Source organism: Anopheles coluzzii, chromosome 2 (assembly GCF_943734685.1).
Source record: "Anopheles coluzzii chromosome 2, AcolN3, whole genome shotgun sequence".
NCBI lineage: Eukaryota > Metazoa > Arthropoda > Insecta > Diptera > Culicidae > Anopheles > Anopheles coluzzii.
In genome coordinates, this window is record NC_064670.1 from 78,366,206 (window position 1) to 78,390,648 (window position 24,443).

At 40.3% G+C, this 24,443-nt stretch overlaps 1 long non-coding RNA gene across 1 annotated transcript; it reads right to left on the reverse strand.

Annotated features, from left to right (window-relative positions):
- Positions 1-8,293: 8,293 nt before the first annotated feature.
- LOC125906583 (uncharacterized) lies at positions 8,294-8,927 on the reverse strand. Its single transcript, XR_007451944.1, has 2 exons — positions 8,713-8,927; positions 8,294-8,633 (listed from the first exon to the last, which is right to left on the reverse strand). It is a non-coding gene; the product is annotated as an uncharacterized LOC125906583 (long non-coding RNA).
- Between the last annotated feature and the right edge of the window lie 15,516 nt (positions 8,928-24,443).

Sequence of the window (24,443 nt, forward strand, 5' to 3'; positions counted from 1 at the left end):
AAAGATTTTTATGAGAAGTTGGAGATTTTGGCTTGCTATAGAATCGAGCGATACTGTTTCGCCTTACGATCGAATGTGCAGCTGCACATATTTACTGATGCTTCAGAGGCGGCATATGGCTCATGCGTTTATGCAAGGTGCGAGGATGCCGAGGGGAATATTAAAATATCTTTGCTTGCGTCGAAATCTAGAGTAGCTCCATTGAAGCGTATAAGCCTGCCTCAATTAGAACTCTGCGGTGCCGTATTAGGGGCTCATCTTTACGAGCACATTGCCAAAGCCATTCAGCTTACTGTGCAGTCGGTACATTTCTGGTCCGATTCTAGTATTACACTACATTGGATCAAAGCGGCTCCAAATACCTGGAAAACATACGTGGCAAATAGAGTAGCAAACATTCAACAATGTACGAAGGGCCACACGTGGAGGCACGTACCTGGACAGCAGAACCCGGCTGATCTCGTTTCGCGAGGCATGACGGCACCCGATTTTATAAAAAGCACCATTTGGCTCTCTGGGCCAGCTTGGCTGGCGCTACCCTCTACTGAATGGCCTACATCTGAACCGCTACTACCGACCGGCATCGAAAAGGAAACGCGTTTGCTAGTTGCTGTTGCCAGCGCATCGCCTGCAGTTAACCCTTGGTTCAAAAGGTGGTCATCATACTCCCAATTACTGCACATTATTGCATACTGCAAGCGATTTATAAAAAATCTAAGGCTTAAGGCGAGAACGAAGCCTTCTTGTGACCCGGTATCCATCGTACTGACACCAGAGCAGAATGAGAAGGCAAAGGCATTTCTGGTCAAGACTGCTCAAGACGATGCCTTCCGAAACGAAATTTCAGCCCTTCGGAACGGCCAACCTATAAAAAAAAACTCATCGATTAGAAATCTCAACCCGTTTTTGGACAACCAAGGTGTGCTTAGAGTCGGAGGAAGGTTAAACTTAGCTGATTTGCCGTTCCAGTCAAAGCATCCTGCTCTCCTTCCAAAGGGGCATCCGTTTACACGCAACATAGTGGTTCACTATCACTGGAAACTACTTCACGCTGGAGGGCGAAATCTCATCAGCAACATAAGAGAGGAGTTATGGCCTTTGGATGCTCGACGATTAGTTAGAAGCATAACGCGGGAATGTTTCCGGTGTTTTCGGTCGGATCCTTTTATTGCATGCCAGCGAATTGGACAGCTACCCGCATCCAGAGTGACACCTAGCCGACCTTTCAGCAACGTGGGAATCGACTACGCCGGCCCATTTTATTTAAAACCGGTACACAGAAGAGCGGCCGCCTGCAAGGCTTATCTCTGCCTTTTTGTGTGTTTCGCTACAAAGGCGGTACATCTCGAGCTGGTATGTGATTTGTCTACATCAGCCTTTTTAGCAACGCTACGAAGATTCATTGCTCGCCGTGGTAAGCCGTGTCACATTCACTCGGATAACGGAAAAAACTTCGAAGGAGCTAGTAACGAAATAACAGAATTGGCATCGCTCATCGCTAGAAAGGAAGAAGAACAGCAAGTGAATGAGTTCTGCACGTCCCAAGGGATATCATGGCACTTTAATCCCCCAAGGGCTCCTCATTTCGGCGGACTGTGGGAATCTGCGGTGAAGGTAGCAAAAAGACATCTGTGTCGTATCCTCGGTGCATCTCGTTTGTCTTTTGAAGATTTTTATACGGTACTAACGCAAATCGAAGCGGTCATGAATTCGCGACCGTTGCTTCCTCTTTCAAAAAATCCTGATGAACTGGCGGCGCTAACTCCGGGCCACTTTCTGATCGGTACCTCCATGCAAGCACTTCCCGAACCTAACTTGTGTGACGTTCCCTTAAACCGGTTGGAGCACTATTGGAAGCTACAAGCCTACGTGCAGCGTTTCTGGGTCCACTGGAAAGGCGAATATTTGCAAGAGCTGCAAAAGGACACGGTGGGACATGAACAGAATCCTCAGTTCACTATCGGCAGGATGGTCATTCTCATCGATGAGCTGTTACCCGCAACCCGATGGCCTTTGGCACGTATTGTTGAGACGCATGCTGGAAAGGACGGAATAACGAGAGTAGTATCTGTGCGCACCAGTAAGGGTATATACAAACGTCCCATAACAAAAATATGCCTGTTACCGATACCATCGTCAATAGACGACGCAGCTTCAGAGGAGGTTGATTTGAACAAAGAGAAATTGATAGGAGAATAGGTTGATAGCGCTGAATGCACGTGCAGCAGTCTGTATTTTTGGTTGCACCGTTCTGACGGGAGTTTGTTGTGTTGTGCTTTCCGGTAGCAATCGATTTGTTGATATGCCATATCAAGGGGGGGGGAGGATGTTTATACATAAGAGTTAGGATCGGCGGAGGAGATTGCATGAAAGAGAGTTCAGCAATAATACAAGCAATGCCATAATTAGAGTGCCATAATTTGGCGGCCATCAACGCGTTGGTTGGTGTGCGTGAGAGGGCAACAGCAGAAAGGTGATCGCCCGAACAGCGAGAATCTTCCACGAACGGCAACGGCAGCGATCGGACACGCGCGCAATCCGCTTAGTTTTTAAGTTATTTATTAAAAATAAAAATTAAATGTAAAAAATATCGCAACGTCCAACCCTAGACGGATCAAACATATTTCACAGCCCATGGCTGTGAAATATTTCGCATTCAAAATTGTTGCAAATTAATAAATGAAATATTTCGAAATTTTCAGCTCTGAATTTTTAGGATTGAAATATTTGTTCAATTGGAATCGAAGCGTTTTCCCTGACATTTCTGCTCGCTTTTTCGATCGCTTTTGGCGGAAAGCGATCGAAAATCCGACCCGCTGCGCACAGCGATCGAAAACTTCTCAAACTCAAACTGCAAACATATTTCACAGCCCATAGCTGTGAAATATTTCGCATTCAAACTTGTTGCAAATTTATAAATTAAATATTTCGAAATTTTCAGCTCTGAAATTTTAGGATTGAAATATTTCTTCGATCGGAATCCAAGCGTTTTCCCTGACATTTCTGCTCGCTTTCTCGATCGCTTTTGGCGAAAAGCGATCGAAAATCCGAACTACAAAACTGCTCGATTTGGTCGTGCGGGGAGCTACAAAACTGCTCGATTTTGTCGTGCGGGGTGCGAGTCCTTCCGCAAGCGTTTTGTGAAGCGTTTAGGAGCTGCCCGCACGACAAAATCGAGCAGTTTTGTAGCTCGGATTTTCGATCGCTTTCCGCCAAAAGCGATCGAAAAAGCGAGCAGAAATGTCAGGGAAAACGCTTGGATTCCGATCGAAGACATATATCAATCCTAAAATTTCAGCGCTGAAAATTTCGCAATATTTCATTTATAAATTTGCAACAATTTTGAATGCGAAATATTTCACAGCCATGCTGTGAAATATGTTTGCAGTTTGAGTTTGAGAAGTTTTCGATCGCTGTGCGCAGCGGGATGTTGCGCTCCGTGTTATGCTGTGTGGAGTCCTGCGGTAACGGATGTTATAACAACATTTAAAAATTTAATTTTTTTTGTTTAAGAGGAACGGTTCGCAAAGGCCGTACTGCTAAAAAATATCATATGAAATAATAACATCCACAGGTGTTTTTTTTTTCAAATGTGAAGAAGTGGAACTAGGCACATAAAAACAGCTCAAGAAAACGCGCCAGTCCGCGATCGCCAAAACACACAATTAAAACAAAATAGAAACAAACGTGTTGCACACAGTTCGCAGTTGAAACAATAAATTTGATCATGTTGATACAACAGTGCATCGTCGTGTACCAATAGGTATGTATTACACAACAAAGTGGATAAGCGAATTACTCATGTAAATGATTTTAGGTGCGTCAACAATATTTTTCTTCCGGACGGGATTTGATAGCAATTAGTAGCAGCGGTCTGTTTTAGGTAGTTCTAGTTCAACTCTATCTTTGTCCCAATTTTAAATCAAGCAAACATATGTAATGAACGTAATTGTTTATATTATTTCAGCAAACATGGATGTATCAGTTGAAAATTAATTCAAATCACTTATAAAGACTACTTAGAATCGAAAAGAAAAGGAACATTTCAATCCTCAATTACTTCACCTCGCAAACAACGGGCCAAGTAAGCCCCCATATTCCTATTTACCCTTCACAATCTTGGGAGTGACAAGGTTGGCATAATTTGTGATAGCTTTCATTAATTCCGGCTCATTCTGAGCGTTGGCTCTTTTCACTAAATTTTTCCTCTCACTTATAAGATTTTCTATCAGGTTCTGAAAAGGCGAGTAGAGAGACAAATAAACTGCTTTATCTTCGTCTTAGCCTATTGCTTCCTTCACCTCGCTACTCTTACGGAAAGCCACGTTATCCATGACCATAAATATTCGATGAATTTCGCGCATCCTGAATTTCTCTTTGAGCTCGTAAATAAACTGTTTAAACAGTTCGCGATGTATAGTTCTGTTGTGCGACAGGTAATGAACAATATCACTCTTATTCATTGCGCAAACAATAGAAATATTTCTTGAGCGCAATTGAGGCACGACAATCGTTGGAGTTGTTAGCGATCTATCCTTTGACTTGCGCATACTCACTTTAAATCCTACCTCATCCAAGAATACTATAACTGTATAGGGATTTTCCATCGATATTTCGTAAAAAATCAAAGTATACGACCTACATTCTTCGATGGTGGAATCCGTATTACGCCGTTCGGGAAGATAATGAATTCTTTTAAACGAATAATTAAACCCTTTGGTTTCGCGGCCTATTGTCATCGTACTCACACGCACGTTAAATCTTTCGTGTACCTTTTCTACCAACGCCTTCAACGTGACAATGCAGTCTTCGTCTATCCAAGAACGAATGCTTAGAGCAGCCGCTTCTAATAATAGTTTTGCACGATTGCCACCCCGTTTAGCAGCCGCAACTTCCCAAGTGTTATGGAACTTTTTTATAATACTATAAACAGTGTAATAAGTTTTATTATGTACACTTTATTACGTATACGTCTGTTGCTCTCTAGTTCCCAAGCACGTCTGCTGGATCATTCCCCAAGCAGCCAGAACTGTCATATGCCAGTGTTGCCAGCAACCTTGCTTATTACACGCTTTCTTTTTCTTTTTTTGTTACAAATATTTACAAACTTATTATTAAAGCTAATTATCCTAATGCACTTAGTCTAATCCTATCAATATGAATCTATACTAACTAAACATCAAATATTCTTGGAGCACGAACGACGCGTCCACTTCGAGTTTTGTATAGGTTATCTGTATCTGACCCATCTGATTGAGATTCGTTATTTTCAAGGTCCTCATTTAATGTTGATTCTGAATCACTCGCTGTACCACACGTGTCATAATCAGATTCTGTCCCTGTAACTGTTTCGTTTGATTGATTTTCCAATGCCTCGGTATCTTGTGTTTCTATGCTTTCAGTTGGCTGATATCTATTTTCAACGTGAGATGCGGCCATACTTATGGGTAAACCTACATGAATCTCATCTTTGTGATAGAATATGTCATTGCTATTTGGGATCATATTTGCAGTTTTCACCAGAAATCTTCTATTCCGTCGAAAATGATTTCCAAAATTGTCTTGAACTATGTACGATCTACTGTTTACCTGACGAACGATTTTACCATTATTCCATTCTTTTCCTGTCTTTTTGAAATTCACTCTATCTCCTATGTTCAGGACTGGCAATGGTTTTGAAGCTCGATCATAGAATTTCTTTTGATGTTGTCGCTTGGAAAATATTTTCCTTTCGATGAGTTTTTCATCAATGCAATTGTGATGTAACAACGCACTATTTGTGGGTAAGCGAGACTTAAGCTGGCGACCAAAGAATAATTGTGCTGGAGAAAGACCCATTGTCGCTACTGTTGTGGTGTTATACTCTAGAAGCCGATATTGAAAATATTTGATATCGTTAGCTTCATAGCATCGTTTGATAATATTTTTAGCAAAAGCTACACCTTTTTCTGCTAATCCGTTACTTTGAGGGTTTCTTGGGCTAGAAAATGATATGTTAATATTTGTATCATTGCTATACGTTACAAATGCAGTAGAATTGAATGGAACATTGTCACACCTGATTTGCGTGGGATACCCATATTCACAAAACACGCGATCTAAGACTTCCAGGACACATCTTATTGATTTTTCATTTAACTGCCTAGAAATAAGATACCCTGAATATGCATCTATAATTACGATATGGTCATTCCCTGCGTATTCATATAAATCTATACCCACTCTCTCAAATGGATAACTAGGAGGTGTGTCTTGTAAAAGGGGTTCTTTTTGTTGGTTACGTGTAAACTTTTCGCAAACCTGGCATACTTTAACAAGTTCAGTGATGTCATTCGACATACCGGGCCAAAAAAACTGGGACCTGGCTCTTGCGAGAGTTTTTTCTATGCCTAGATGAGGAGCATGCAACCATTTGGAAATAGTTGGTTGCATGAGAGTAGGAACAACCAATCGATGCTCTTTGAACAACAATCCATTTTCAAAACGAAGCAAGTGTCGATGCTTCTAAAACAATTGTCCTAATGAATCTAGTTGATGATATGACGGCCAGCCCTGTTTGACATAATTGACAATTTGTTTGTATCTTTCATCATCATTGAGTTTACCTACATAGTAATTATAATTATCAGTCGATAAGCATGCTTTATTGGATATTGCATGAATTATCCCCGATAGCTCGTTGCTAAAGTCTTTATTGTCTGGCAGTGCTGCTCGTGAGAGACAGTCAGCTATAAGTAATTCCTTACCAGGCGTGTATTTTATGATCATTCCTGGATACTTCAATAGATGGAGGAACATTCGTTGCAAACGAGGAGTAACATCATCAATATCACGTTTAACCAGAGCTTCTAGTGGCTTGTGGTCCGATTGAACAGTGAATTCGTGACCATATAAAAAGTGATGAAATCGTTCACAAGCAAAAACAATAGCCAATAGCCAACAATTTGTTCACTTTTGGATAGTGTACGAGATGCATATGCTATGGCCTTTCCATTCTGCATTAAAACACTCCCTAAGCCAACTTTAGAACTGTCTGTTTGAACTATTATAGGCTTGTCAATATCAAACATTGCTAGCACAGGTTGATTGGTAATCGTCTCTAATATATCGTCAACCTCACGTTCGTGTTGCTCGGTCCAAGACCATTCAACATCATTGCGAGACAGTTGTCGCAGTAAGGCGGTTCGTTTGGATAGATTTGGGATAAATTTACCTAGATATTTTAGCAATCCCAGAAGACGAAGCACCTATGACTTATTTTTTGGTCGGGGCATATCAACAATTGCATTTATGTAAGATTGATCTGGTCTTATTTTACCATCAGATAATATGTGACCCGGTCTATAAGCCGGTCTCGTAGTACAGTCGTCAACTCGTACGACTTAACAACATGCCCGTCATGGGTTCAATCCCCAAATAGACCGTGCCGCCATACGTAGGACTGACTATCCTGCTATGGGGGAAATCAATTAGTCACTGAAAGCCAAGCCCACAAGTGGGTACAGGCAGGCCTTGACCGACATCGGTTGTTGAGCCAAAGAAAAAAAAATATATGTGACCCATGAACTTGATCTCATCAGTTCTGTATTGGGTTTTGCTAGAGTTAAATTTTATGTTATTTTGTCTAGCTCTTTCAAGAACAATTGATAGAGTTTTGTCATGTTCCTCAAAATCCTTTCCAGTAATGGCCAGATCATCAAAATATACTTCAACTCCAGGAATATCCCCAAATATTTTTACCATTCTTTGTTGGAACATTTCTAGTGCACTACTTATTCCAAACGGCACACGATTCCAACGGAATCTACCATACGGTGTCATAAACGTGGTTAGATCCGAACTTTTTCTATCTAGTTTCAACTGCCAAAACCCATTTTTAAGATCTAATACGGTAAATATTTTTTTTTCCTGTCATACGACTTAGAAGATCTTCTGACTTTGGGATAAGAAAATGTTCCCTTTTGATACATTCATTCAATGGTTTCGGATCTAGACAAATACGTAAAGCACCATTAGGTTTTTCGACAATTTGCATATTGTTTACCCAATCTGTAGGGTATTCAACCGAACTAATAATCCCTAAAGATTCCATATTTTTAAACTCATCTTTTAAACGAGAGTGCAGGCTAATTGGTATGCGCTTTTTGTAGTGCAAGGAGGGAGTGGAGTTTTCTTTAAGCGCTATAGTGCATTCCCCTGGAAGGTTTCCCAGGCCTTCAAAAAGATCTGCATTTGAATCAATGAACGTTTTCCTGTCTGATGGAAAAGACTGAGATGATTCTATACTATTCAAGCGTTTCAGCAATCCAAATGCTATACATGTTTGTAATCCCAATATTGGTTGAAGATTATCATCTACAACAAAGAAATTAGCTGATAATGCGTTTTTGGTTTCCTCGTCAACACAAGTAAGACGAATCTGACCGTGTATTTTTATACGATTATTATTATAATCCACAACATTAAATGTACGCTCTTTCGACAACGGTAAGTTCATACGGGTAACCACGCTAACAGGAATGCAATTGACATCTGCACCGGTATCAAGCTTAAATTCCACTGGCCAGTCCTGAATTAGGTATCGTTTAGTCCATTTGTAATTGGAACCCACTGTTGCTACGTTACAGTTTACTCTACAATAATAATTATTTTGAAATTCATAAGAATCCCTATTTTCCATACCCTCACAATAAACATCTCTAACAATGTTACCTGAATCAGCCCACGCGATCATGTTTACATCTTTGTCGTTCCTTTGCTTCACTTCATGCGTTGTTCGTACCGGTTCCCGTGAGATGTCACTGTTGCTGTTGATCTTCGGAGCTTTGCAGAATTTCATGAAATGTCCCCGCTTTCCGCAATTGTTACAGGTCACATTCTTTGCAGGACAATAACGACGATGACTCACGTTAAAAGGATGTCCACAGTTATAGCAGCTTGCCTTATGAAGTTCACTACGCTGAATTGTGTCTATTTTCCAATTTCCAGCATCTTTTTCTACACTATTGAGGTGATGTACATCGTTGGTCTGAATTAGCTGCTTGTGTTTTGATGCAGCCTCATACGTTTTACACATTTCTACGACGTTTTTAAGCGGCTCGTCTTTTGCATCCAACAATTTTAGCTACAACGTTTTATTCTGGATGCCGACTATAATACGATCACGAAGCATTCGGTCAGCATAGGATGCGTGACAATTTGCACACTCAAATTCGCAAAATGCCATTTGTTTTCGTAGTGCCGTTTCAAACTCTGCAAAGGGTTGATTTTCTTTCTGCTCTATGAGGTTGAATTTGAACGCTTCGATGGCAAATTTTTTTCTTGGAAGACAGTAAGAATCAAAAGCAGTAATGACGTCATCCAATGTTCTGCCTATTTCTTCTTTTTTAGCAGCATCTCCCTTATCATCTTTTTTTGCATTGTTTTCGACAATTTCACCGAACATTGCCTTCATGTCTCCGTTGCTGGGAAATAATGTGTTGTATATTTCAACTCCGTGATCACCAACTAGCCATAAAAAGATCGCGATCTTATTCCGCTCGTCCTCGTTGATTTTGTTATTCGCAATCATAAAGATGTGAAACTGCTGCTTCCATTTTGGCCATTCTTTTGTCAAATCTGAGCAATCCAGCGCTCTTGGTAAGCGGTCTGCTGAATTTGCCGCCATCTTGCTGCTTCTTTTCTTCTCTTGATACACGCAATATGCGACTTTAATATGCGTTTGTTCTGCTGGCAAACGACAATAAATCCACGATTTACCGGATATTGGACGATACTTTCCCGTTTGCTTTTAGGTTCCGAGAGTTCTTACACTTCTGACACCATGTAATAAGTTTTATTATGTACACTTTATTACGTATGCGTCTGTTGCTCTCTAGTTCCCAAGCACGTCTGCTGGATCATTCCCCAAGCAGCCAGAACTGTCATATGCCAGTGTTGCCAGCAACCTTGCTTATTACTAACAGTTCCTGGATTCATGTCCAGCATTGTGGCGATCAAGGATAATGTATTTAGAAAGTTGATTTTTATCGCTTTTGCTGGGCGACATTGTGGGGGACATCTGTCACTCTCTGCATACAAATTTCAATACCCCGCACCAGCCCTCCCCGATTTTTATACCGGAGCCCCCGGAAGAGAAATGTCAAGTCGAGAAATGTCATTTTGCTCTGAACAACTTCACCTTGTCATTTATAACACCTTGGTGGCGATATATTTTCCAGATGTTCCGTTTTCATACGCTGCTATCACTCGGTTCCTGCCTTCATAAAAAGTAGTCTTGTTTCGGCGTCGAAGTGCGGCAACTGATGCATCCATGTTTGCTGAAACAATATAAACAATTACGTTCATTACATGTGTTTGCTTGATTTAACATTGGGACTAAGCATGGGCAAAACGACTCTTTTCACCGATCGCGAGCGTACTAGTTCGCTCAGTAAAAAGAACCGAACGCGAACGGCGATTCTATCGTTCATTTTTTATTCAATATGACCCAGCCATATCCTTACCATAATTTTTTATTAACAAATTATTTATTCGTTATTTAGCCTACATTAATAATTTGGGTTAACCAATAATTGCTGCATAGTAAAGTTGCAGAAGTGTATTCAACAGCGCGGTTGAACCAAAAGCAAACAAGCAGTTTAACAAACAAACGCGTTGTCTTATTTCCAATTTTACAATATATTTACATACTAGTTGATATCATAGAGTGTGCCTGGCAAAAATTATCATTCATTTAGTTGTGTTTAAAAGTATTTCATAGTTCATTATGTTCAACATTTATTAACTGTTAACAAAAATTTTATTTAAAAAAAGCTCAACTATACCTTGACTGTTTTACAAAGAGAAGAAATAGAGAGAATATATTATGAATTGTGTTGTAAGAAAACTAATTCGTGTAGTTTTTTAGGTAGTAACCTTGTTCGTTTTTCTGAAACTTGGGGCCTTTCCGTTTCTAGCTCGTAGGCTGAAACAAGGTGTGTTTATTAAGGAGGTGAATTATTAGCGCGATTTCCGGGCGCCATCATTGAGTATTGTTATGTCAAATCGCATACAATGTTCTATACCCCCCTCCAGCCCTCCCCGATTTTAATACCGGAGCCCACAGCATTGATATGTCAAGCAAGGTGTATGGATATTAGGAGGTGAAGTGCTTCAGAGCAAATTGACATTTCACGACTTGACATAACAATACTGTGGGCTCCGGTATTAAAATCGGGGAGGGCTGGAGGGGGGTATAGAAAATTGTATGCGATTTGACATAACAATACTCAATGATGGCGCCCGGAAAACGCGCTAACAATTCACCTCCTTAATAAAGACACCTTGATGTCAAGTCGTGAAATGTCAATTTGCTCTGAAGCACTTCACCTCCTAATCAAGGTGTATGGATATTAGGAGGTGAAGTGCTTCAGAGCAAATTGACATTTCACGACTTGACATAACAATACTGGGGGCTCTGGTATTAAAATCGGGGAGGGCTGGAGGGGGGTATAGAAAATTGTATGCGATTTGACATAACAATACTCAATGATGGCGCCCGGAAAACGCGCTAACAATTCACCTCCTTAATAAACACACCTTGCTCCTAATATCCATACACCTTGGGCTGAAATTTCAGCCTGTCAGCTGATTGCATTGTATAGCAGTTTTCGAGCAGCTATCAAGCAGTTTTCAATTTGAAATCAACACCAGGTTGCGTCATGCACGTGTTGGAAAGATTATCGTTTATATGGATTACCAGTTTGCGTCATGCACGTGTTGGAAAGATTATCGTTTATATGTGTTACATATGAAATCAGGTTTTATTTTTGAAACATTCAGTTAAAAACCATTAGAATGAGTTAAACTTAAATTGAATTTAAAAAAGAGCAACAAATATTTTTCAACAAAATAACAACATATAAAGCAAAACAAACTGTACGTTCTTGTAAAAATACACACGATATTATGTTTTCGTCTGCATAAAGAAATGCTTATTATTTTATTTTATATAAAATTCTATTACAAAAAAAATCATTTATTTGCATTATTATTGTTTCCAGATTTTTTTTGTGTTAACGACAACGTCTCTATTCTTTTATTAATTTGTATTGTTTAATATTTGTAGAACATTACGGAGTCATAGGTTTTTATTTAAATCAATGTGCATTGAAAGTGGCATTTATTGTTATATTAGACCAAAAATACATGTACAGTATCGGACATTAAGATAGGACCCTTTTTTTCAATGCACCGTGCACTTGTTTTGCCACGTTACTTGTGTTTGTGTGTGTGTGTATGTGTGTATGTGTGTGTGTATGTGTGTGTGTGTGTGTGTGTGTGTGTGTGTGTGTGTGTGTGTGTGTGTGTGAGTGTGTGTGTGTATGTGTGTGTGTGTGTATGTGTGTGTGTGTGCATGTGTGTGTGTGTGTGTAGTAGTAGAAAGAGAGTGTGCTTTTTAATGTGTATTTGCAAGTGCGCGGGTTTGTGTCTGAAAAACATAGCTTGCCATGATGTCATATTGCGTTGAAATTATTCTTATTATGTGTGTTATCATGTGAAACATTGTGCGTTTACACTTGGATAAAAACTAAAGTTTGCATCGACAGCAGCGCTTGTTCCTCGGACGAAAACGCAGGTGTGCTGTTTCATGAATGTGAATGCGACACCGGTGCGAAATGGACACGCGCACAATAGCAATGAACTCGGCATTCCCTCACAGGTGTTTCTCCAGTGCACGCCATTGAAAGGCCTTCGTGCATCTCTGCGTTGCACGTTGTGTGCGAATGGTAAACTTTGTGCGTGCATTGAGCTGGCGCGCAGTTATTCTTTTCAATGGGCGTTTTGTTTCATGAGCGCGGCAGTATTCTTTTCTCGATTTTGAAGGGAAGACGCTTACTCGCGTATTCGTTGATAGTTTTTTTCCATGCGATGTTTTCGCTGCTCCAAAACGATGTAATTCATCGCGTATAGAAGTAGAACGCAGACAGAGCACGGGATCAGCCGTGTCCAAGTTTTTAACCAGCGCGTTCTTGACGGTCCAAGCAAGCAATGTTAGTAACAATGGGTCGAGGTAAACGTTGTACCGATTATCAGCGCCATATGTAAAAGCGAATGGCTGCTGCTGGCATTAAGCACAAAAAGATCGAGTTCGTAATGGAACGATCGCGCACTTTTGTGGCAAACGCGCTTGGACAACCGAAACGCGCAAGTCAACCGGACGTCCTCAGAAGACCACGGTGAAAGAAGACCGTAAAATTGTTAATATATCGAAAAAACACTAATCGCGAGGGCAGTGGTCCTGCTTATTACATCAGAAACCTAACCCAAAACACAAAAAAACTACTAACAAAACTATCCGAAACGACCTACTTGTGAAACATGTGGAATAATGGTTTACCACTGTCAGGCGTGATGCTACCTGGCATGAATATAATGTTAAGTGACAGGAGGTAGGGTATAAAGTAAGTTGCTATGTTGAATGAACTCTCTCTCTGCGTTCTGAACTCTACCCCTCAAGTGTGCTGCGTTAATTCATTGCGATTCTGCTAACAGGTTATGGGCCCAGGCGAAATGGCGGACTCCCAACGATTTATTGTGCAAAGGTTGACGAACTAAAACTACCAAACGTGGAAGTTTAAAATGCAAATGCTCCTCGAACGCGATGAGCTATGGTGCACATTAAGTGAACAAAAACCAGAGCCAGTGACGCCTGCGTGGAGCCTAAAAGATTCGCGTGCTCGTGCGACAATCGGTTTGTGTGTAGATGATAACCAAGTGAGTTTAGTGCGAAACGCGGCAACGGCAAAGGATGCGTGGACTGCGTTGAAAGAGTACCACGGGACGGGGTCGGAGGTGTACCTGCTAAAGCGGCTTACGCGCCTGGAATTAGCGGAAGGAGGCGACATGGAAAACCACCTACAGACGTTTTCCAATATCGTCCAGCAGATAGCAGATTTAGGAGAGCCAATACCGAAAAAATGGAAAGTAGCCATGTTATTGTGTTCTTTGCCGGAATCGTACGATCCTTTAACGACGGCATTAGAACAGGTTTCCGCCAATAATCTCACATTAGAGTTGGTGAAGAGCAAATTACTTGCTGAAGGAGAGAAGCGACGTGAACGCGCGTGTAGTGGTTCACAAGAAAACAAAGTATTTCGTGTATCGGCGAGCAAATACAAAAGGTCTGAGCGAGACACTAATACAAGTGTAGTGTGTTACCATTGTGGCAAGGCTGGCCACATGAAGCGAAATTGTCGTTTGTTGAACCGTGCTCAAGCACAAAGCAAAGGTGAGAGCGGTAATTCGGCGAAAGTCGCTCACAGCGAAGCGGCAGAACCGATGGCTTGGATGACAAACAGTGCAGCGCCAGGAAACTGGTACGTCGATAGTGGTGCATCGCGACACATGACGAGCGATAGAACTTTCTTTGGAAGAATGGAGAGTTGCAGTGAAATGCACGTAACACTAGCCGATGGTGGAAAAGCTAAGATCGAAGGCGTTGGTTCCGGGACATTAGTGTGTGTGAACCAGGATGGAGAACGAGCGGCAATAAAAGTGTGTGAAGTGCTATACGTACCGAAATTGGCAAGCGGACTAATATCTGTAAGCAGTTTGGTGAAAAAAGGCATGCATGTGGTGTTTCATGTGAATACATGTGAAATAAAGCTGCGGGACAGAGTGATCGCCGTGGCGGAGAGATGCGGAAATTTGTACAAGCTGAGCAGCGGCGTGGATGCTTTGGTGAGTACAACCGCTAGAAAAGAAGATGCTTGTCTACATTTATGGCATAGAAGGCTCGGGCATCGCGACACACAGATAATTCAGCAACTTTTTAATGGTGATCCTAAGCTGAAGGAGTGCGGTGTTAAGAGTGTGTGTGTGAGTTGCTTAGAAGGAAAAATGGCGCGATCGCCATTTAAGCGGCTAGACAAAAGAAGTGAAAATATTTTAGATATTGTTCACACTGACGTATGTGGTCCCTTTCCACATACACCGAGTGGTAATCGCTATTTTATCACATTTATCGATGATTATTCGAGGATGGCGTTTGTGTATCTCTTGAAAAATAAATCCGACGCGGAGAGACTTATACGGGATTTTGTAGCCTTTTGCAAAACCCAGTTTGGCATGGTTCCGAAAGCCATACGGTCGGACAATGGTGGAGAGTACACGGGAAAGACGCTACAAAACTTCTACAAAAATGAAGGCATAGCGAGCCAACTAACAATGCCATATTCGCCACAACAAAATGGTGTCGCCGAGCGAAAAAACCGGCACCTACAAGAAATGGCATTGTGCATGTTGCAAGACGCACACATGGATATAAAGTACTGGGGCGAAGCCATTCTCACTGCCGCATACACTCAAAATAGACTACCATCGCGTACAATTGGTATGTCATCGTTCGAAAAATGGTTCGGTAAAAAGCCATCTTACGAGCATTTTAAAGTGTTTGGGTGTGAAGCGTGGGCACAAATACCAACAGAAAAACGAGGCAAGATGGAGCCCAAAGCAAGGCGATTGAGACTAGTTGGCTATTGTGTTCAAGAGAAAGCGTACAGGCTAGTGGATACGAGCTCCGATCGTATAGTGATTAGCCGTGACGTAATATTCAACGAAGCGTCTGCATCATCCGAGCAAGGAAATAGTGGTCCGGCTGAAGTGGTTGAATTCGACGTTGATTCCAACCGATATCAACAATTTCGACCTGATGACGTTAATGGTGAATGCAGCCCTGATGACGTTGATGACGAATGCAGCATTGATGACGTTAATGGAGAACGTAGCCCTGATGACGTTGATGACGAATGCAGCCCGACTGACGAGCAGGAGGAGGAATTCGATTCGGCAGAAAGTGACGAAAATTCTGCATCGAGTTCTGATGGCCAAGACGAACCTGCTGCAACCTCTTCAAAACGCTCAACAAGAGGTAAACCACCAGCTAAATTTTCTGATTATTTTTTAGGTCTGGTGAAGACGAGTTTCGATGAGCCAGTGTTCTATAATGAGGCTGTTGCTTCCGAGGAAAAGGAGGAGTGGATAGCTGCTATTGATGATGAGTTTCATTCCCTCGAGAGCAACAACACGTGGGAGCTCACTTATCCTCCACCTAACTGTAACATTATCGGATGCAAGTGGGTTTTTAAGAAAAAGTTGGACGCGAGAGGAGAGGTTGAACGTTATAAAGCGAGACTTGTTGCACAAGGTTTCGGACAGAGAAAAGGATGCGATTATGAAGAAGTTTCGGCACCAGTAGCAAATCAGAGCACGTTAAGAATATTACTAACCATAGCAGGGCATAAGAAACTTTACGTAAAACACTTGGATATAAAAACAGCATATTTATACGGAACGCTGAACGAAACGATATATATGTATCAACCACAAGGATTCATAAAGAAAGGAAAAGAAAAGTTAGTTTGTCGCTTAAAGAAAAGTATGTATGGACTCAAGCAAGCTGCAAGAGTCTGGTATCAAACGATATCCGGTATATTGATGCAAACAGGATTCGATCAATGCATAGGAGATACATGTTTATTCAAAATGAGGCGTAAAGATAACATAATATAGATAACGTAAAGATAACGTCGACGATATGATCATAGCAGGAAATAATGAGGAAATGATCAAAGATGTTGTTAAATCAATTAGTAAAATTTTACAAGTATCATCCTTAGGGGACATTAACTGGTTTATAGGGATGCGTGTAATCAAGAATAGAGACGGTTTTTACAGCTTGATACAGGACAGTTTCATACAAAAAATAGCATCCCGTTTCAATTTAGACCAGGCAAGAGATTCCAAATACCCTATGGATCCAAACCATTTCAATAATCGAATGAGCAGTAAAGAAATGGAAAGTAATGATAATTATCAGAAAATTATAGGTAGTTTGCTATATTTAGCAACTTATACACGCCCAGACATAGCAGCTGTTACAGGCATATTAAGTAGATTTGTTAGCAAGCCTACCGAAGCAGATTGGCTTGAAGCAAAGAGGGTAGTTAGATATTTGCTACATACGATCAATTATGCTTTAAAGCTAGGAAGTTCAAATGAAACAATTGAACTTGTAGGTTTTTGTGATGCGGACTGGGCAGGCGATACCAGTGATAGAAAATCCTGTAGCGGATTCCTATACCGTTTAGGAGGAGGCACTATTAGCTGGACTAGTAGAAAGCAAACGTGCGTATCGATGTCTACAATGGAGGCAGAGTACATAGCTCTTTCGGAAGCAAGTCAACAGGCTGTTTGGCTACGTAGGTTATTAGAGGACATGGATCTAAAACAAGAAGGAGCAACTCTAATTTACGAAGATAATAGAAGTTGTATTGATTTTACATCATTACATCATGAAAAAAGAAAATCGAAACACATCGATACTAGATACCATTACACAAGAGATCTTTGCACGAAGAATATTGTTAAATTAAAATATTGTGCTTCAGATAGAATGTTAGCCGATTTATTAACTAAACCTCTAGGAGCACAAAAGCTTAAGGAATTATCGATAGGATTAGGACTCGTTAATGTAGGATCCGATCGAACAATATATTAATGAGGAGGAGTGTGGAATAATGGTTTACCACTGTCAGGCGTGATGCTACCTGGCATGAATATAATGTTAAGTGACAGGAGGTAGGGTATAAAGTAAGTTGCTATGTTGAATAAACTCTCTCTCTGCGTTCTGAACTCTACCCCTCAAGTGTGCTGCGTTAATTCATTGCGATTCTGCTAACAAAACAAACACACACATCAATACACATTCAAACATACATCCACACACACACACACACACACATGCACACATACACACACACACACACACACACACACACACACACACACACACACACACACACACACACACACACACACACACACACACACACACACACACACACACACACACACATATGCACACACATACACACACACACATACACACACATACACACACAAACACAAACACATACAAACCACACATAAACTTGGCCCAACGGGTGCACGGTGCGTTAAAAAACCAATGCCCTATCTTTCTGTCCGATACTGTACCACCTGCTGTCAAATCCATATACAAATTGTCAACGGCAACTTTCCCGAACTGTCATATCCATACATTTTTCAGCAACCGGAATTCTGCGACCGCAAAATTCTGGTCCGTGTAATTTTGGCCTCAGGTGTTCATAAGGCCGGAAGGCCTGCCAAATTTTATACGAGATTTGACAGATAACGTCGGACGTGCGATTTCGTCGGACGCTGCATCCGATTTTATCTGTCAAACTAAATGTGTGGTGTTTTGTAGGAACAATCTCAACTTAATTTTTCATAATCGTTATACTAGTAAAATCATCCAAATAATCGCAATATGATACGAAAAAGCGTTTGACAGCACGTGCGATAAAATCGCATGCGATGGAACACAGACATGGGCCTAATGCATTGCAGCAAAAAAATTAAGACAATTTTGATAACACAGGATAAATACCCAAGAATAAAAGTCGTAGCCCAAGTTGACAGACATATTGAAATACAGTTTTGACATAAGGAAATGATGATTTACAGTGTTCTGTGCAAAGTCTATATAATACAGAGGTCGAGTCGTCCAGAACATTTGATCAAAAAGCGTGGGAAAGTTTTGACAGCTGGTTGAAAAAGCTTCAATAGTTTCATCGTAGCATACATTGAGGTTTTAGTTGTTGTGCATGCATTGGTCTGAATGCATTTTTGGTCATTTTTACATCGTTTGTTCGTAATATTGTACTTAAAAAAAGCTGACGAATATCAAGAACAGATAGAATTATAGTACAATTATTGATTATAACAAGATCAGTGCCCAAAATTAGGACGAAATCATGTGCAGCTCAAGAGAACCAAAACTAACAGGCTTGTTTCCTGATTTTATTCGTTTTCAAGGGATGAATTATTGAAAAAACTTCTCCATGCCACGTACATGACAAGAAATGTATAGTTACACTAGATTTTGTGCAGAAAAAGCACAATTGGCCCTAAAAAGTGTTTGGTTGTGTGGAATCGCTCACAAACTTTTTCAGCTAAGTGTCAAAAACAAGCTTTCAAAATGGTGGACCAAAATCGAGCTATGCACCGACCTCTGTATTATATAGACTTTGGTCCTGTGCATCATCACAACATTTAGCATCTAATGGCAGCTAGAAAAAGACCAAAGTGGGTATAAAGGAGGTGTCGTCATATAAAACATTTGGCCATCAACCCATATACAAACTGTCAACGGCTACTTTTCTGAACTGTCATATCCACACATTTTCCTACAGGCGGAATTCCACGGCCGCGAAATTCCGGTCTGTGTATTTTCGACCTTAGAAAAAGCACAAATCCATGATCGACGGCAGTTGTCAAATACGACGAGTGTTATTGGTATAGGTATTTAATAATCGAATTGTTTACATTTGATTAAAATTCGTTTAGCACTAACAGTTTTGATTTTGCAACCACACTTTATAAATTGGCATTTTCCTCGAAAAAGTATGGCTGCTGCCTGTAGGCAAACATCGATAGCTATTTAAATTAAATCAAATTTAATCTCAAAATAGCAACCTGTCAAAAGCTAAGAAGACACCTCCTTTATACACCACCTTCAACAAGAAAGCAAACATAAAAAATATGGAATTTGACAGCTTGAATTTGAGAGATATCGAGCCCGTGGCATCTTTTCTTCGCATGCGATTTTATTGTGTTGTATATTTTTAAATAGATGTTTGTGTTGTGCGAGGTTGCAGTGTCAGAGCGCGGTATAACTGTGCCTTGACAGAGCGCTGCATAACTCACAGCGGAGCGATGGCGCCATTGCGAATAGAGACACCGAGACAAGAAGACGATAAGCTTTTGTGCATTCTGTAAACTATTTAAGAAAGTTAAATAAATGTCAGAGTTAACAGAAAACATGGTGTCAGAAGTGGTCAACGGTTGAAATATTGTTCGACGTCATCTATATCGTCGTAAACCGTTTTATAACGAGAAAAGAAATAAGCTGAGAGAAAAGCTTTCATCAAGTAGCGACAATACGCCATTTTGGATTCGAGACGGCATCACGAACTAAAAAATGGATGCGCAACAGTTTGCTCAATTTTTGGATCACCAGACGAAAGTGATTGGAAACATGATGAAACAACTAAACAGCCAGAATACAGCGGGCCCTAGCAAGGAGTTGCTACATGTTCCATCAGTACCGATGCCATCACCTCTATTGTTAGAGGGAGATATAGAAGAGAATTTAGATTTCGTCGAAAAAAGCTGGAATGACTACGTGAAGGCTACGGGAATGAACAATTGGCCAACGACGCAGGGAGAACAAAAGGTGAGCTACTTACTATCGGTTATCGGTGAAGAAGCTAAAAAGAAGTACTTTAACTTTGAGCTCACTAAGGAGGAACGTGCCTCTCCAGAAACAGCCTTGAGAGCGATAAGAAAGAAAATTGTGCCGAAAAGGAACATTCTTTTAGATCGAATGGATTTTTTTAACGCAGAACAATTGGGCAGTGAATCTATTGACGAATTTTCCACAAGATTGAAACTTCTAGCAAAAGTAGCTAAATTGGGCCAAATTAATAACGAATTAATAATGTATAAACTCGCTACTGCCAATAAATGGCCCCACTTGCGACAGAAAATGCTTTGTATGACCGATTTAACAACACAAACAATATTGGACACTTGTAGAGTGGAAGAAATTTCATTGAAAAGAGTAAATGCGACAGATGGTGAATCATCAGTTAACAAGATAACCAAACATAACGATAAACGTGGAAACAATCTTCAATTTAGAAAATGCAAATTCTGCGGAAATGAGCAAGAGTTTATAAAGGGTGCCTGTCCGGCTTATGGAAAAAAGTGTCGTAACTGTAACGGAAAAAACCATTTTGAAAAAGTTTGTCGAAAACGCTCATTGAAGGTAAAGGAAGTGAAAGATATGTCGTCAATAAATGATACCTCATCTGAGGATGAAGAACTGTACATGGTTGGTAATGTCATTGATAATTCTTACAACGGAGGGAATGTACAAGCTGAATTACTTTTTAAATATGATAACAAATGGAAAAAGGTATTGTGCGAAATTTATACGGGAGCAAGTACATGTCTTATTGGTCAAGATCATCTTAGGGATCTGTGGAAATCTAGCTTAAACATATCGTCGTCACAGAAACGCCTACAGGCGTTTGGTGGATTTCCTATAAAGGTTATGGGTGAAATCAAAATTCAATTCATGCCGTAGATACGGGAAATGTTACAACATCGTGTTTCAAGTTGTGGAAGGTGATCATTGTCCATTACTTTCAGCCAAGGTTTGTCGAGAATTAGGTCTGATAAAATACTGTAATAGTATTACGGTACATGAACCAATTTTTAATAAAAAGAATTTACTCAGCATTTATCGAGCTAAAGCTCCCAAGATAGCTGAACATAACCAGGAACTGTTTTCGGGATATGGTAAATTAGAAGGAGAAATCACTTTAGAAGTTGATCAGTCCGTCACACCATCTATACAACCACCAAGACGTATTCCAATCGCAATGCGGGATAAGCTCAAAACCGAGTCAGTAACTCTAGAAAGGGATGGAATAATAGCAAAAGAAACAGCCCAGACAGATTGGATGAGTAATATCGTAATTATTCAAAAGGGTGATCCAGAAAAAAGAAATATTCGAGTATGCTTAGACCCAATCCCTTTGAACAAAGCTCTCTTAAGACCCTATCTCCAGTTTTCCACATTTGATGAAATACTTCCCGAGTTGGAAAAAGCAAAAGTTTTCTCGACGGTAGATGCAAGGAAAGGATTTTGGCATGTTTTATTAGACGAAGATAGCAGCAAATTGACTACCTTTTGGACGCCATTTGGCAGATATCGTTGGCTAATAATGCCGTTCGGAATCGCTCCAGCACCTGAAATTTTCCAAAGGAAAATGAAAGAAGTAATAGAGGGTTTGGAAAATGTCGAGTGCATAGCAGACGACTTGCTTATTTATGATACAGGAGAAACGTTAGAGGAAGCTTTGATAAAAAATAACAGATGTCTAGAGAAACCATTTTGCCGACTAGCAGAACGTAACGTTAAACTTAACAGAGATAAGTTAAATTTATGCCAAACTTCGGTTAAATTCTTTGGTCATGTTTTGACTAACCAAGGTCTACAACCAGATGAAGCAAAAATATTGGCAATCCGAAACTATCCAACACCTTCTGATAGCAAAGCAGTCCACATATTCATTGGAATGGTGAATTATTTAAGCCGATTCATACCGAATTTGAGCACAAATTTACCGAACCTAAGAAAACTTATCATAAAAGATCAACCATGGCGATGGACGGAAGTGGAACAAAAAGAGTTTGACTATGTAAAATCTCTTGTAACTGATATCAGCACTCTAAAATACTATGATGTGAACCAACCGTTAGTAATCGAATGTGACGCAAGTGGTTTTGGGCTCGGCGTAGCGGTGTATCAAGACAACGCAGTAATTGGTTATGCATCAAGAACGTTAACCTCAACCGAAAAAAATTATGCTCAGATAGAAAAAGAGCTATTAGCCATTTTGTTCGCATGCATTCGCTTTGATCAACTAATTGTCGGTAATCAAAACACAATAGTAAAGACCGATCATAAACCGCTAATCAACATCTTCAAAAAACCAATTATTACAGCTCCCCGTAGATTGCAGAGAATGTTGTTGAATCTTCAAAGATATAACCTCACGATACAATTTGTCACAGGGAAGGATAATGTAGTTGCAGATGCGTTGTCAAGAGGTCCAGAAGTAGAAAGTCAACTTTGGGACCAATACAAGAAACTGAATATCTATAGAATATTTGACGAAATAGAAAATATCCCATTACAGAAGTTCTTGAAAGTATCAGATACTCGTTTAAAAGAAATTGAAGAAGAGACTAAACAAGATCAAGCTATGCAATTATTGATACAGTTTATTCGTAATTGGTGGCCTGATAACGTAAATAAAGTGCCAGACATAATTAAACAATATTTTGGATTTCGTAATGAACTTGCAGTACAAGATGATAAAATATTTAAAGGAGATCGCATTTTGGTTCCCCAAAGATTACGTCATAAACTCATTGATCGTTGCCACTGGAGCCACAATGGCATTGAAGCTACACTGAAGTTAGCCAGGGCTAATCTTTTCTGGCCCGGAATGAGCTGTCAAATCAAGGAAGTGATAAGCAAGTGTAATGTGTGTGCAAAGTTTGCAGACTCACAACGCAATCCACCAATGATGACCCATATCATTCCAGTACATCCTTTCCAAATAGTGTCCATGGATGTATTTTTTGCGGAATATCGCGGAAAAAAGCGAAATTTTCTAGTTACTGTTGATCATTATTCCGATTTCTTCGAAGTAGACATTTTAAAGGATATGTCACCACAGTCTGTCATTGCTAAATGTAAAAGAAATTTTGCTCGACATGGCAGACCACAGAGAATTGTTACGGACAATGGAACAAATTTCGTAAACAAACAAAGGACATTTTTTGCAAAAGAATGGGATTTTGAACACGTAACATCAGCACCACACCATCAACAGGTAAACGGAAAGTCGGAAGCAGCTCTTAAAATCGCAAAACGGTTACTTAAAAAAGCTCAAGATTCAGGAATCGATTTTTGGTTAGCGCTACTGAACTGGAGGAACATTCCAAATAAGATAGGATCAAGCCCTGCTGCTCGCCTCTTCTCAAGATCGACCAAATGTGGCGTTCCCATCACGAGTAACAATCTGCTTCCAAAAGTGGTCACAAACGTACCCGCGGCTATCGAAAATCAACGGAGGAAGATAAAGAGGCATTATGACAAGAAAACAAGGACACTACCAGAACTCGAAATAGGTTCACCTGTTTTTGTGCAGCTAACACCAGACATAACAAAACAATGGTCACCTGGATATTGTCGTGATCTGGCCAAGCCACCATCCTTTAAAGCAACCTTTCGGATTCAAGAAATTAAGGAACACACGGTGTCATGCTCTTCCGTTGATTAATCCAACACGACTGACGTTTATTCGCATTTCCTGTCATCTCGAATGATCTTTCACGCTCGTCCTATCTCTCTCTATCTATCACTTCCTTGTCTATCCTAAACCCTACAGATATGTTTCTCAACGTTTTAGCTCACGGTCGTATGTCGTCGATGTAGATGGGCGAAATTATCGACGTACGTTAGTCCATTTGAAGCCAAGGCAAGAATCCTCTGAACGTACGACATCAGAAGCAATCATCGACGCAGACCAATCCATTCAGTCACCCGATTCCTTCCAAGCTTCATTAGCTGTTGAAACACCGATAACATCAAAACAAGTTCGTCCTAAACGTAACGCAGCGTTACCGTCTAGAATGAAAGACTACATTATGTATTAATTTTTTTTTAGTGTAAGGAGGATGTTGTATATTTGTAAATAGATGTTTGTGTTGTGCGA